The sequence below is a fragment of the Falco naumanni genome, chromosome 3 (assembly GCF_017639655.2).
Source record: "Falco naumanni isolate bFalNau1 chromosome 3, bFalNau1.pat, whole genome shotgun sequence".
NCBI lineage: Eukaryota > Metazoa > Chordata > Aves > Falconiformes > Falconidae > Falco > Falco naumanni.
In genome coordinates this window covers 26,316,373-26,331,568 of record NC_054056.1, presented here as the reverse complement: position 1 = coordinate 26,331,568, position 15,196 = coordinate 26,316,373, and the positions used below count along the sequence as shown (strand labels likewise).

Here is a 15,196-nt window from a genome sequence, read left to right as displayed (position 1 = left end):
GCCGGGGGAAGCAGGGAGATGCTAACTAGGCACTGGGTCGGGCAATAACCCAGCGGTTGACGCGCAGTTTCACAGCACTATCTTGGTTCTGCCTGATTGCACATTATGTCTCTCATCAGGCACCCTGACACACAAGGGTAAACATCGCCATTAAATTATTCAGCAGTCACAGCTCCAGATGATGGGACAGACATCTTTCAAGACTCTTCAGGTGCAGAAAACCTTTATAGAGTTACACCCAGGACGGAGCTAGTCCCTTATTTTCTGGAACGGAGACGAAGAGAAACAAAAAGTGGAACAGTAGCTCACTGTGTCTGTTCTCCAGCTGTTGATCTTAAGACCCTTGGGGTGTATGTGGCATGTTCACAGCACGCTGCTGTACAGGACCCTTCGCATTTTGTGAAGCAGGATATCAAGCTTTGACAGTTCAGAAGGCACTGATGAGCAGATCTCTTGACCTGTCAAAAATCAGCTTTAGATATCTAAAATCACAATCCTTTCTTCACATCATTAGGAATTTCTGGGGAACGTTAAAGCCCAGGCTCCTGACAATGTCTTCCTTTCCCTAACTCATTTATGTTTTTAATAACACCTTTTTTTTTTGTTTACAGCTCTGCTTGTCAAATTTGTACAATGGTGAAAACATGAAAAAAAAAAAGCCAGAGAAGCAAACCCTGATTAATTGATAGCATGAGCACGTTTCACATAAACGTTCATTACACATAGTGTTACTGCTGAAGCTTCTGCACTGGCCACAGACCACAGCGCTTTAGTACCACTGACCTTAATAGCAGGTAGATGAATAGCAAAACTGACATGCCAAGCATGAAGCTAGAGTGATTTGCACTCTCATGACCAGATCCTGAGTTGGCACACAGTGACTGTAGCTTCCCCAAGATCAACAGCACAAGGTCAATTTTTTGTTTTTCTAGCTCAGTCAATTTTGACTCTGAACACTACTGCTAGGAAATCAGAGAGAATATTCGGCATTTAACAAATGAATTAAAACTTCTGAATCATGGTTTCTTTTATCTTGATACCCATGTTTAAATACACATTTCATATTACTAGAGCTGTGAGAAATTCAGTTATTTCAGATCACAGTTACTTGGAGAAGATTTTCCCCTCCCCGTTACTGATTCAGAAGGACTTGAACATCTTCTGAAACTTCCCTGTGGAATATGTGTACAGGGTTCAAAAACACGTATATTCAAAGCCTGTTTTACTCATATAGAATAATAGGTCTTTTCCACGTGAAAAGGAAGATCAAGTCCTTTTCCTCAGACTTTCTGGAAATTGGGATACCTCCTACCCCATGGCACCCTTGTCTTTCCTTTAGAAGGGAGGCTGTGCTATGGAAAGCAAGGTAAAGTCTAGTTGACACAGCAGTCAGCTAAATCAGTAAAAGCACACAACAAGATGGGCATTTACCCCACATTAAAAGCATATACTGCCTTGTCTTCACCTCGATATAGGCACCAAGGCTACAAATGCTGAGTTAAGAACACACAGCAGATAAGAGGAGTTCTTCATTCACCTAAAAATTCCATCATTATGAGCTGCTTCATACTTCCCTGCCTTTCCATTTGTGTTCCCGTTTGTCTGTCAGCATCCCTTAGTAGTTCCTTGCCAGACCACTGGGTTTCTGTCCCACAGCAGTTCCCCAGCATGCTGCCCTGCTCATCTCCTTGTTAAGGGCTACAGGTGATCTCATCTATCCAAAGGGATTCAGTTATCACACAGCCAACGACTCTCAAAATCACCTCTCCATAAGTAACCTGTCACTCAGCTTCCATCTATCAGCACTTGCTAACTATCCTAACAATGTTTATATGTAATAGATGCAAACAAATAGATGTAATACATGTAATAGATAGGCTGACTATACTAATGATTTATACATTTAATAGATGCAAACAAAACATTTGCAACAAAATAACATCTGTAGGGCAGTGAAACCTCTCTTTTCTTCTGCATGGAATCACATTAAAAGGTTGCAGTTTCTTTGAATTAAATTTACAGAGACTACCACACCCGTAAGAGGCAGAAAACTCAGTGAGGACAGAGAAACAGCTGAGATGTCGAGAGGTTGAACCTACAAGCAGGAAAATTGCAAGATGAAATTCAACCTAGAAAAAATACAATACAGTTGCATGGTGTGGGTGGTTTGCGGTTTGGTTTTTTGGGGGTTTTTTTTGGTTGTTTTTGTTGTTGTTGTTGTTTTTGTTGTTTTTTTTAACAAAATAAAACCTCCAAGACCACGCAAACCTAGAAAGCACAATGGGTAGAAGAGACTGAGGGTCAGTAGCAGGTAGTAAATTAGACATGAGTCCACAATGCAGTCTGACAGCAAAAAAGGTCACCACAATTTTAGGCTGCATATGCAGAGACAGAAAGTAACAGGGAAGTAATAGGTTTTTATCTATATTGATCGGGTGCAGTCTACTATGGAAAAAGCATGCTCAATTCTGCATTTTGTGTAAACAAAAACTAATGGCAGTTTGGAGGGAGTTCATACAAAACAGCTACAGAATAACTTGGAGGGCTAGCAGAACTAACCAGGGAAGATCAAAAGCTGGCAAAAAAAAAAAACGAAAAGAAAGAAAATGAATAAAAAAACCCCAAACAAATAACCCAGGCATTCTCTTGCAAAGCAGCACAATTTAAGAAGCTGAGACAAAATCATTGATGGTCGAGGGTAGGCTAGGCAAACCTGCTCGCTTTTGCACCAAAAGCAGTTGGGACTTACTCTGAGAATTACCAAGTCTGACTTGGAAGGGTGTTAACACTGATGAGGCAATTATTTCCAGAACTGCTGTCATGTGTAAGTATCCAGCTGCACCCTGGGAATCGTTTCTGGCCAACACAATAGCTAAGAAAAGCACAACAATGTGAAAGCCTCTGAAGAGCAGATGCATCAAAGAGGAAGAAAAGTTACTTAGCATGGCAAAAGGGGACTTGAGTAGAGCTTATGGAAGAAAAATTCAGAGGTGGACCTGGGCTAAAACTGTTGGGCAATATTTCTCAGTGATCAGTCAGGACGATCTTGCTGCATCGTCCTACTGCCAAAATGCAATCTGACACAGCAGGGTTCAGAGGCTGAAGATTCATAAGGCATATTATTGAGTCAAGGTGGACAACCAAGGCCAGCGTTATTTTGAATGAATCCCTCAAGATTACTGCTGTAAGCTCCTCCTCATAACATCCTTAGACATGACAGTCCTAACATTAAAACCCACAGAAAAGAGAAGATACCTGGCAGTATTAAAGGGCTTAGAGCTCTGCTTCTGTTTCCCAGGTTTCTGAAGACAGCTTGATCAGCTCATGCTCTCTGCTGACCAGAAAGCAATAAAAGTCATTAGAGCACCTAGGCTAAGCTAATAAGCTCCTGCAGGGATCAAGGCTATGAGTTTGGGTTCTGCATACCACTGTCCTTGTGGCTCCTGGCTGAGCCCAGGGTACGGCCTGAGTCTGCCTCTGTCTGCAAATCCAGCTCCTAATGAAGAGGTAAAGAAGCCAGTGAGGATCCAGGCAACAAAGCACCTATGTGAAGAGGGAAGGCAAGGCAGAAGAAGGGGAAAAAAAAAAGAAAAACAAAAGGAAGGAAAAAATCAACCCCACAAGAAAGTGCTGGCATCTCAATATGCCATTCACAAGCAGACCCATCTCGATGTAGTACAAGATAGCTAAAGGAAGCAAAAGAACTGCTCCTTCTCAATATCCTACACCATTCCCAATTCATTTAGGCAGTCAGTATATTTCAATGCTCCTTTTAAATCCAAGCTGGAAGTGCTTATATTAAATTGGCATGAGTTTAAAAAAGAAAAAAAGGGGAAAAGGCAGCACAATAACAAAAGCAATCCCAAGCCATCTTTTCACTGAGGTAAATTGCCTTGCTAATTCTGCTGTAGAAAAAAAACGCAGTTCTGGACAGCTGGTTAAAAGAAGCTGTTAATTTAAAATAACCTGTTTGTTAATTGCTTTCAACCTTGGTCAGTTGGTTTCTGCACTTTGAACCCTAAAGGTAGCTTGAAATGAATGCGTCTAGGGACCACGGAGTAATTAATGCAAGCAGGCAGTCAGGACTGGAAGACAGAGGTTACGGTGAAGGAAGGAAAGGTCTGAACTGCTGCGTGTGCTCCTAGGAATTGGCCCCGATGATCTTTCCCTCCTTCCCCTCCTTTTCCCTTCTGCTGCAGATCTGCAGCCCTCTGCCAAAGCAGGGGTGTGCCACTACCCCAAAGGCACACCACCACCATCAGTAGGAAAAAAAAAAAAAAAAAAAACCACACACACACATAAGAAATAAAACAAAAAAAAACAAACCAAAACACAACTTTGCAGGCAGCGGCTGCAGCAACAGCAGCAGCAGCAGTAAAGCAAGTGAGCTCTCTGCAGTGCCACACTGATCGCCCTCCCTCCCCACCTCTCCTCACTGGGTCCCACAGTGGCCACCTCACCCAGGGCTACGACACCAGCTCCCCTTCCAGAAGGCTTCCCTGGTCAAGAGATGCACAAGGCTCCCACCAGCTTGCAGGCAGTGGGGGAAATATCCCCCTGCCCCCCAGAACACTGAAATGTAACCCCTGCAGAAATACAGCCTCCACCAGGCTCCCACAGGTGGAAATGATGCTTTTCTGCTTCTGTTTTCTCAGCTTGCCCATCCCCAGTCACTGGGGTAAGGCTGCCCCGTGACGACCTTCAGGGAGAGCAGCAGCAGGAGAGGCAGAAAGACAAAAAAACCTGGAAATTAGTCATTCATTTTACCAGCTGTCTCAGCCTCATTTGCCACACACTCAAAATAGAAAAACAACTGACCTGCAAGTTATTTAAACATGAGAGTAACATTCAGTGGTGTGAGGCAGGGCACACAGATTTTACCCAACTGATGCCTGCCTGACCCCTGTGAGCCCTGGGGTGACCCAGGGATGCACGGCCAGTGGCCAGCAGCTCCCCTCCACTCTGCCCACCACCACCCTGGGTGCCAAGCAAGGATTTGGTGCTGGTTCATGCTGTCTGAGGGGAAAAAAAAAAAAAAAATCTCACCCAGAGGAGCAAGGAAGGCTAACAGGAGCCAAGCTTGTTTCCTTATAACAAACATTGCATCATTCTCAATAGATTTTCACTCTGGCAGCAGCCTGGCATATTTTCCTGTACCAGTGCAGAACGTTTAGGGGGAGCTGGGAGCCACATCCCTGAAGCAGGCCTTCCTGCAAGCTGTATGTGCTGGGACCCACTGTGCTTCCAGCTTGCAAGGGACAGTAAAGCAAGCTGTGGTCAGGGAGAAGGCTGGCAACACAGCTCTCCCCTTCTCCCTTACCAGCCAGTTCTAGCCGTTATGTTCTCTCTTTTAATCCTCATTAAAATAGGGTACACAACATGCCTTGATTTTCTGATTCGTATTGCAACAACCTATGCCAAAAACTACACTTGGGGGGAGGGGCAGGAAAGCCTTGATAAAAGCTGGTCTCAAGCTTCCACCATAACCTAAGTATAAAATCATCCTAATAGACAGGGATGGGATGCTTAATGTGCTTAAAGAAATCTATATGTCTCTACTGCTTGTAGAAGAGGATTTAAGCATGATTTAATTTGGGGCTTAAGCTGCCCAAATGACTCTCTGTACAATGCTGAGCTTCACAGCACATACTTATTCTCTTGAACATTCCCACAAATTTAGCAGCTCCATAGATCCTTACTTGCACGTGGGACCACCGAGCCAGACACAATCTTGACAGCAGATTATGTGATGCTGCCCAACCATTTCTTATTTAAACACTTCACTAAAGACTTATCGCATCAGAGCTATGGTTTTAAATACAGTAATGATTCTCAACCACGTTCCCAGACAGAGTAACATGAAGGCTGAAAAGCCAAGCATTCAAAGTACAAGAACAATCACGAAGACAGTTTGGTCACAGCTCTGCCCCAGTAGGTTGCTACTTTGAAGTATGTCTTCATGAGATTAGAGCTCATCAGCTGTAGCAACACAGCACACAACACTAACAGAGATACCATACGTATGTATATGCTCGCATTATATTCTTTGGTCACCATCATGCCCAGGAATACAAACTTTTTGCTTTAATTTTTTTCCCTAAACTCAACATAGCTCCAGGTTATTGTTCCTCCAGGGACGAGTACGTTCCCATTATCCCTGTGCTGCTAAATCCAGTAGTGCCTTAAGAGGCTTTGTCTGAACAATTTTCATCACCACTATTGATAGCTGTATTGATACAGGAGATGGCCTGTCAGGTTGTAACTCTTTGAACTCATGAGTTATTAATGAGCAGCTAATCTGCATCACATGGATACCCTCGGTTAGGTGGCACACAGCACCATGTAACCTCCATATCAGCTCATGAAGAGCACTGCCTGTACCCATGCAAAAGCAGCCAGATATACACACATCTCCTACAGGGAAATCCCAACTGTACCACAACAACCGAGCCTGACCACAAGCCAGTGCTTCATGTTTGCCCCTTAACCACTGACACTCAAAAACAGCCTTTGCAAGGTGCTTTCCAGGCATTTTTTGGTCACACCACCACCATATGGAAAAACTGAACCAGGTACAGAGATTTATTTTTCCAATATTGAAAATATTTTCCTGGAGAAAAATGTTTCAGGAAAACTTATATATAAACCTAAAAAGGGCTTCCCATTTCATCACATCCATGTTGTCAGAAAGTAGCCATTTCACCTAGTCCTTTCTGTTAGCTTCCAGGCTGAAGGGAGCAAACGTGGACTTCCATTTTAGAAAGGAAGTAAGCATCAGCCATTGCCCCTTATTTCCATGACAACTGCGATCTCTCAACACATCTTCAGATTTGGGTGCTGATGTTTGTCTTTTGAGCTAATACCAAGCTAACTCTAGCAGCAAAATTATCATGCAAAGGCATGTGGTCCATTAAAAAAATGAGTCACATAGAGTTGCAGGGTGATGTCACATCAGCTGCCCCTGATGATAACTATCAAAAGTTAGCACAAGCCTCCAAATCACAAACACCTTGGCTCTGATCCCATTTTAATGAATCTGCTTTTACGATTAAACCATCACTATAATTGGCACTGGAAGAGCATTGGCAGTCTGCTGTGGTCGCCTTCCCTGCAAAGCATGTTTGTGATGCTCATCTCTGAATGATGCATAGTGTCTGCCTGTCTCCTATTAAAAAAAAAAAACGGTATGAACAGCGGCTGGCAGGCAGACTGGTCAGCAGTGATTCATTCCCTGGCAGCCATGATGAGCAGCATGGGCTACATTCAGCCTTGGTGGAGATGGGTATTTCTCCAATTCTTTTTATGGCATCGCATCTACATTACACCAGGTATGAAGTTTAGCCTTTTCTATTTAATTAAGTAGAGTAACAGCCTTTTACTTACTGCTGGCTTGGCTTTTTTTTAAAAAAAATACACTAGTTTGGGAAACAGCTTGTTAGTGCAGCTGGAATTGCACTGCACTTTGAAGGAAGATAGTGTGGAGCAGGCAGGGAAGGGGAAGAGGCATAGGCAGCAATGAGTCTTGTGTGCTTAAATAGCTGGGTTGTCAGAGAAAAAAACCCAAACAAACAAAAAACCTACAGGCAGCAGCAAAAAACACACTGATGCCTAGGAGCTGGAGAGAGGAATTTGCACACTTTATTTTCTAATTTCCCTCTGGATAATAATTGTATAGTTTATCTAACCTTTTAGGCTGCGGAAAAGGGGGATATGAGTTTTTGTAGGCACTCCTATGTATGTGCCTGTATTACAAAACCTGCCTTTTATTTCCCCAATTACAAATGGTAGATAAAAATTAAGCTGGCATTGAGCATTGTGGCACACAGGGTGCTAAACGTTGGGGAATTTGGTGAATTTCTCCAATAGATTAGAAGTTAGCATGAGGCAAATGAAAATAACGTTCCCTACCCACACCCACCACCAAACAGAGAGCAGAAGGGAGAAGGGGGGGTAATCCTAGAGGTTTCTCCTCCCCTTTTGTTGTCCCCCTCCCCTTTCCCGATATTGATATTGCCCTGTTTTTTGATCTCTGCACTTCTTTGTTTTGGCTTCACAGGTATCAAGGGAAAATGGCTAGCAGTGAGTTCTGTAGCTTTTCCTGCTCTGCAGCCCCTCCGGCTTAGCCAGCTGGATCACACCGAATTAGTCAAGTACTTCATTATCTCCCTTCTCTGCACATTTTGCTCCAGGTAATAAAATGCCCAAACAAGAGAGCCAATGCCTTCTGCTGCACTGTCTGTGAAGTTTCGTTGTTTCGGCCAATTCTGCATATCGGCATTGTGCTATGGGAGGGCATCACTTTTCATCCCTTGCCTGCAGTGCTTCCCAATCTCCATTTAGTCACAGCAGTTAGCTAACCATGTAGCTGTTGATAACATAGCGCAGTTTTGGAGCCCCTCAGCCCTCGGGAGGTCTGGGATTTCTCTTCACAGTGTGGCCCTACAGGAGGAGCGGCGGCTAGCTGGGAGAGCCAGACCAATTACATTGTGGGGATGGATGTAGTGGTACGTGAGAATTGCTCTTATTAGCAGCCAGTGGGATAGGAGTTTTGCAGTAGGGCATTTTCTGCAGTGGTGAACTGCTAGTCAGATATCTAGGTCAGGTAGAAAAAGCTGTAGACCGAAATCCAGGCAATTGCTTTGTGCACCTTCCTTTCGTGAAGCGTTGCGCTGTGAGGAGGGAGGAAGAGTTTATTATTATTAGTGTGGTTTTATTTCTTTCCCCTGACTCATTCCAGCATAATGGCAGCTTCTCCTTTTCATTTGCATTCTTCAGAACAAACGCTTAATAGCTACTTATAAATGTATTTTTTTTAAATACATTTGTCTCCTCCCCTTGCTCCACGGGATTTTTTTTCCCCCCTAAAATGACCTTTAGTTAAAGCCATAAACTAGCTTGAGGCAATCTCTGGCAGCTCTGTCATGTGATGGGCAAAATGGGCCATATTTAAATCACATGAAGAGAACAGGAAGAAAGAATCTAGTTTACCTCTTCAGTATTTAACCTTATTTGTGATGACTGGTGCAAAAAAAAAAAAAAAAACCCCACACCTTCAAAATGTTATCTATTTGGGGTAGGCTTGTGAAAAACAGATGCTGGAAAGAGTCTGCCTCGCACTGAAACCTAAGCTGCAAGAAATCAGTTTTCTCTGTGTGAACAGAAACAAAAGTATGTAGATAAACAAAAGTAGATTGTTATTTCTTCTGGCAGCCACCTTTCCCTCATCTTTGTTTCATCAGGTTCTCCTAATTTCTTGCCTGGGACATTCAGCCCACAAGGAGGTAGGGAGGGAAGAAACATCTGAACCAAATTCTGTGCGAAGGCACACAGCGCTAAAGAAATTCAAATTCAGAACACTGTCAGTGCAGAGGAAAAAAGCTATATATGCATATTATAAATTTGATTCACAGCCTGCTGAAGTAAACAGCTGACTCCTATTGATTTCAGTGATCTGTGGATCAGTCCTTAGTGACAAAGAGAAGGATCTCACGATGACAAAAGGTCCAGACTGCAGCATTTAGATAAAAATATTAACTGCAAAATACTGCTAAATTAATCCAACTTCTTTTGATTATTGATGTCCTACTGTTTTCTGCCTGAAACAACATACACGATGCATCAGTCATTTATAAATTATTCATTCACAGTTATTTTGGCAGCAGCTTCTTTCCATTTATCAACTGATAAACGTACAGGAGATAAGAAGGGTAATTTTATAGCCCCTTGACATTTACCTTTGACATGATTTCCATATTTAATAAGTTAAAATATAAATGGCATTTTGGGGATTCCAAAGTCCATATTATAAAGCTTCACAATAACTTCAGTATCCACCTTGCACAAGGCAGGTGAGCTAAGCACATACAAACCTCACGTGCACAGAGTCCCACCACAGCCACTTCCCAAGTCTGGCTTCAGCAGCCCTGGTAGGTGCCTGTCATGCCACCAAATTGCAGAGCCTTTTCACAGCTGCAGTGGGAAGGATTACAGCTGACTTCAGAGGCTTGGATAACATCCAAAGAGCCACAGCTCTGGGGACTGCTGAAACTGTGAGACATAGCCAGGACAAGAATTCACTGCTGCCTAGAGATCTCATCCATGTTCCCAGCCACACAGCTCTTGAACATTTCAGATCTTTACCCAGTACGACCACAACAGTAATTCTATAAACTCGGTGAAATTGCATCTTACACACCTTGGGGTTAAAGGTGAGGAAAATCAGGTATCAGTTATTCAAAGACCCACTGGGCTGCAGTACCATGGCACACTACACACTGCTTCCATGCTCCGCCAGAAGCGTAAACAACTCCAAGCAAACAAAAAGCAAGTAGAATGACTTCCATCCTAGCAAGGAATGACAAAGCCTTTGAACAGCATGTCCTATTTTTTTCCTCTACCCTATAAGTCAATTAAAGGCAGACTTCATCTTTTAAAAAAAGGAAAATAAAAATACACCCACTATTTTAAAATAGCAGAGCAGGAATAAATTATTATAGTGCCATTAATCCCAAGGTCTACAGAGACCACCAAAATCCTCCACACATGATCAAGTACCAGGAGACCACTGTGAAATTTGTATGCCACTTCTACAAGTCCTATAAGTATTGCATATTATGCATCTAGAAGTAATTACAGCACAGCCAATTAACTGTTGACTTGCTCTTGCCCTGTAATTCCAGACAGTATTCTTTGTGGAGTTGTACTTCCAGGAGTAATATTATACAAGAGACATTAGCCACTGGTTCATACCTGCACATACTGCAATAAATCCCACCACTGTTCATTTGCAAGACACTGAGCACTGCACAATATCTGTAAGGACACGAGTACTCCATGCTGACAAGTCTACTACTACATTAAGGTGTCTTTTTCCTATTTCTGCTACCTCTCCAGGAAGAAGGAAAAAAAAATATCTTCGTTCTTTCCACTTTTCCAAGTTGGGGAAGCTTAAACAGAGACATTAAACTGACTGGGACAAATATTAAAAAAAATTTTTTGACTTCTGGGATCACAGCATAGCCCAACCACTCTACCTGTGCTCATTTTAAGCATTAAGTGTCAAGGAGACAAACACAGTTTGTTCACCAACAGCATCCAAGAGGGGCATTGAGGGGTAGTTATTAACTGGTCACACACACCCCAGCCCACTTACACCTCACCAGATTGTTTTCTGCACCCTGTCCTTGAAAAGCCAAGCTAAGCAGTCTCACATTACTTGATGGATGTTAGAGTACAAAAGGTCAAACAGAAGCTAAGCTATGGAATAATATTTATTTACTTTTAATAAATGCCAACAGATTAATGTATTCTGCACTTAGGAAAGCAGTTCAACGAGAACACCCCTCTCCCAGAGATGCATACAGCTTTCACATTCGCAGCCAGGATGGAGAAAATAGGGGAGTAAAGGTGGCGAGATATATTTTCTGTCATCAAGCTATTAAACATACAATTAAGTCAGTAATTATTATTTATGCCAAAATAAAACTAATATAGGGCAAAACTCTAGAGATTTGGGTTAAGTGTTAAGGGCTGTCCAAACTCAAATTCTTACCCAAAACCTTACATGTGGGGAGATTTCCCGTCACAATTTTTGTGCTGGTGAAAGCTGCTGGACTGACAACTCTGGAGGCAAAGGCCACCTTTTTCCCCAAGGAAAAGGGCAATACCAGGAGAGCCGCACACCTTTCCTACAGCAGGGCAGTGAAAACCTCAGTTCCATCCACGCAGATCCCTTTGCAGGACTGGAAGCAGTAACCTAGGGCTGGCAGATACCACCTGGGTCATCGGGCCAGGTTGGAATGATCCCACATAAGAACCATAGAACACCTGCAACACCTCTCCTCCCTGCATCCCATGATCTCCAAAGTTTATTAACTAAAAAAGACCAGGTGCCTCAAAACAAAACTACATTTTGCTGAAGTCCTCTTCAGGATTCAAGCTTCAGACAGTACTTTGCCCGCAGAGAGGCGATTTTTGATCTTAGTACACCCTGGCTGCTCCTTTTGGATATGGTTTGTGCTTCCATATTTGTTGGTTTCTTAAGTAAGACTTAAGTTTTATTCCAATTATATGGCAAGCCCCAGGGCTCAATTCAGATAAACATGCTTCTGTTCCGGTGCCAAAAAAAACATCCTTTTTTTTTCTTGCAGCCATCATAAACCAGTCACCCTAGAAAAACCAGCTCTTTGTTCTTGGGGAAACAACTATTGTCAGAATATTTTACATGTAAATGAAACATGGGAGCTCATCTTCCTCTTTTATTTGTCATTGCAAGCTTTCCCCATTTACCATTCTGTTCCGATTTTCCCATTTAGGAGTGTATGGAATCTGCAATAGTGCATATTGTAATATGCAAATTGTATATAGCATTTTGGTGTCAGACATGCTGAAATTAAATCAAATGGAAGAAAAAAAAAGGAAAGAGAGTGTAATAAAAGTACCTTTATGGCCTCAAGCTGTAGATAAATTGTGGTCTGTGGTAGTTAAACAACAGCTGTTCAGATTTAAAACAAAATTATGATAAGGATCCCCAGAAGATAACACCTCTTGAGGTAACAGCATTTACCTAAATGCATCTGTTAGCAGCAAACACCGTGACTTAAGACTGTTTATGTGATAGTTTATTCCCATTTGTTTTCTTCCTCCTCCCCTCACTCACGTTCTTAGCCAGAACGAACCCTTTCACAGTCCCCTGGACCCGGGGGGTCCCCGTGCCACCTCCCCACCTGCTCCAGCAGGACAGTCAGCCTCTCCCAGCCGCCCACAGGTGGAAGCAGGCTGCCAGCCCTCCGCACCGCTAAGCGCACGGATTAAAGAACAGCAAGAAAGCAAATTGCTACAGTTAAAGAAAGAAAACAGCAGGACTAACACGTTTTAGTAGGGGTACGTACGCTAAGACTCAGCAATCTTTATACTCTTTGTGAACAGCAGTTCTTTAAGAGCTTTACACCCAATAAAATTTAAACTTTTATATATTTTTTTTCTTCGTTTATTGCGCCGAGGGTTTTTATTGCAGACATGTAGCAAGCCACCCATATGGAATTTCAGAAAGTGGCAACTCCACTCGGCCTGAGCGCCTCAGACCTGCCCGAACCGAGCCTGGGGCCGGCAGCTTCAAGAAGGGCTTTTTTACTCTGCTCTGTTTTGTTCCTTCAGCCCCTTCCCACCGTCTCATGGTTGCATTGCCCCAGCTATCTTTTTAATAAAGAAGAAAAAAGGGAATCCCAATGAGAGGGAAACAGCATTAGGATGTTTAGCTTCAGTCCCATGGTGGGAAAATACCTGGTGGGGAGAGCCAAGCACCCAGCTCCCCCCCTTCTCCCGCCTCGACTCCCCCCCTCGCTTTGCTCTCCAAAGGATGCCGGTGGCAGCGGGGGGTGCACTGGCAGTGCCAGCCCCCCATCCCGGCCGCTGCCCACGGGAACACCTGCACACCCCTCTGTCTCCTCGAGTTTAGCAACAGCAATTCATCACCGGGAGAAACATTAATATTTTACCTTAGTTACCAAGTGCACCCGTTCAAACTTTTATCTAAAACATTCTTTATCATCTTTTCATTAAGTTCTCAAGAGCTAATGGTTTCTGAGTTCCCGGGGTAAGGATGATGTTCTGAATAATGAAAGCTCATTATTTCTCCACAGAATGCTTGTTAATTCAAATGATGATATTAAAACTATAGTAGCCTTTAGCGCTGGGGTGATTTCTAGCATACTTTATCATGTATCAATATATACTCTGTTTGTCAAAACTGCCCAGGGCTGGGGCTGACATTCTCTCTGGAGGAGTCTAGTGCTTCAAGAGGCACTGAATACACCAAGGTGACAACTTGCAGAGTTTGCGCCTCTAGGAAATGGAAAGATGAAACTTGAAGTGCCATTGTCCCCCTTGATTTCCTTATTAGTATTCATAAAGAGACAGTATCCTCCTCTTTTTCTAGTCCTCACAGGCCTTCCTTTTGAATGAAATAAAAGGCACACACACAAAAATATACATGCTGAAGTTCTACACATAAAACATAGCCCTTTGTTGTAATTTAAGTAATCCAAAATGTGTTTCTGTATTTACAGGTAGGCATGCCTTTTGCTTGGCCACAATAAATTTTAAAAACACAGAACAAAAAAATTTAAGATTAGGCAAAGACTTTTTTACACCCTATTGTTTTTTAATGACTTTTCTGCATCTCCCCTTTTTCCCCTCACCCCTCTCCATAGAGCCAGTTTATATTCCCCAGCAGCTTTGCTGGGAGCTCCCTGACATTACTGCCCTCCTTTCAGCTTTGATCACCAGAGAACTGCAAAAGTTGCTAAGACCTTACTCTCCTCAGCTCTCCCACCATCTTGTCCCCTCCAAGAAAACAAAACAAAAAAAATAAAAATCTCCATCCATATGGAATCCCTTGGTGAATGCTAAAAATAGGTTTGCAATGAAAAGGCCAATTAAAGTGGCCAAGAAGCATGTTTCTTCAAATAACATTACATTTCCTGCACAAGGGCTCCTTCTCCCACCTCCCACAGCCTGCATAAATATGCATGTCCTTATCTGACTGCAAATTATATCATCACCTCCCATCAGGTGTTTTGCGATAGCAAGCTCTGGCATGGAAGGGGAGAGAAGATGCTCAGAGACTCCAGACTTGCCTCTGATCCCTCATCAGCATCAGTTATTTCCCCTCAGTGTTCGACAACATAAAATTTAAGGGTTTGTAGTTGAGGAAGCCCCTCCTGCCTGCACCCCAGACCCTCAGTCCTTCCTCCCCCGGCCTCCCAGAAAGAAATGTAATTCTGAGCATCACACCAGCCCCACCGGGTGCTGGGAGCAGCCAGGTCAGCATTCGCATGTGCTGCAACACGCATCTCTGTACCTTCCTCGTGTAATTATCTCTCTCATGAAAGATTTGTTGGACTTTTGCCCACAGGCAAAAATAATAAGAATATGGTAAACTTCTTCCATCTTCCACTACCGGCCTATCCTTTGAGTAGCAATTAAATATTTATGTTTTAAAACACCTAACTGGCTGATATTTCTTCAGTTTCACACAGATGTAAGACTGAATTGCAAGTTTAAGCTGCCTCCCATTCTTCAGCAGAAAATTATTTTTTTTAAAGAAAAAATGCTTTTTCAGCCCCGTTACATAGGCTTAAAAGGAGAGAAAAACAACCCTGTGATTTCCACATCCCTGTTCACCCCGGGGCGTGCT

General features: G+C 43.0%; 1 long non-coding RNA gene across 1 annotated transcript; it reads left to right on the top strand.

Moving 5' to 3' along the window:
- The first annotated feature begins 7,228 nt into the window (after positions 1-7,228).
- Positions 7,229-12,895, top strand: LOC121085057. The gene is made up of 3 exons (XR_005826939.1): positions 7,229-7,328; positions 8,057-8,189; positions 12,667-12,895. It is a non-coding gene; the product is annotated as an uncharacterized LOC121085057 (long non-coding RNA).
- The last annotated feature ends 2,301 nt before the right edge of the window (positions 12,896-15,196 follow it).